The sequence below is a fragment of the Tachyglossus aculeatus genome, chromosome 11 (genome assembly GCF_015852505.1).
Source record: "Tachyglossus aculeatus isolate mTacAcu1 chromosome 11, mTacAcu1.pri, whole genome shotgun sequence".
NCBI classification, from domain to species: Eukaryota; Metazoa; Chordata; class Mammalia; order Monotremata; family Tachyglossidae; genus Tachyglossus; species Tachyglossus aculeatus.
The window spans coordinates 20,206,945-20,207,912 of NC_052076.1; the positions used below are offsets into that span (position 1 = coordinate 20,206,945).

Here is a 968-nt window from a genome sequence, read left to right on the forward strand (position 1 = left end):
TGGAGATTTTTGAGGAGGGGAGTAATATGTCCAGAGCGTTTCTGGACAAAGACAATCCGGGCAGCAGCATGAAGTATGGATTGAAGTAGGGAGAGACACGAGGATGGGAGATCAGAGAGAAGGCTGATGCAGTAGTCCAGACGGGATAGGATGAGAGCTTGAATGAGCAGGGTAGCAGTATGGATGGAGAGGAAAGGGCGGATCTTGGCAATGTTGCGGAGCTGAGACCGGCAGGTTTTGGTGATGGCTTGGATGTGAGGGGTGAATGAGAGAGCGGAATCGAGGATGACACCAAGGTTGCGGGCTTGTGAGACGGGAAAGTCAGGGAGAGGGCAGGGTTTGAGCGGGAAGACAAGGAGTTCAATCTTGATCACTTGCCACTGATCAAGCTGGGAATGGAATGGGTATCCCTCTGCTTGACTCTCCCATCCATAGCCAAAACTGGTAGAGTACTGGAAACTCTCCAGCTGTGATCCTGCGAGGGGTCAAGGAGCATAGACAGACTAAAATAAATTACAGATAGAAGAAGCAGCAAAGTATAAGGATATGTATGTACTGTGGTAGTGCCTCTCAAGGTCGCACCTGGAGGGTTTCCAGTATTCTACCAGTCTCAGCTATGGGAGGGAGAGTCAAGCAGAGGCCTACCCATTCCATTGCTAGCTTGAGCAGTGGCTAGTGAGTGGAAGGCAATCGGCCACAAGTCAAAACACACCCATGCTGGGCAGCAGTGGCATAGGAGATGGTCGAGGGTGGAGATTTGAGTTTACGGCATGGAAGGCGGCAATGGTAAACTAATTCTGTATTTTTACCAAGAAAACTCTATGGATACACTACCAGTACGATTGCAGATGGAGGGCAGGGCGTTCTGGGAGAGATGTTGCCCTAGGTCAGAAACAACTCGACAACATAAGACAAGACATGGTGGTGGGGTGAGTACCTAAATGCTTAGCAGGTAAGGACTCAAGTTA

General features: G+C 49.8%; 1 non-coding gene across 1 annotated transcript; it reads left to right on the forward strand.

Annotated features, from left to right (window-relative positions):
• Positions 1–564: 564 nt before the first annotated feature.
• Positions 565–702, forward strand: LOC119935328. The gene has a single exon (XR_005453214.1). It is a non-coding gene; the product is annotated as a small nucleolar RNA SNORA7 (small nucleolar RNA).
• Positions 703–968: the final 266 nt, after the last annotated feature.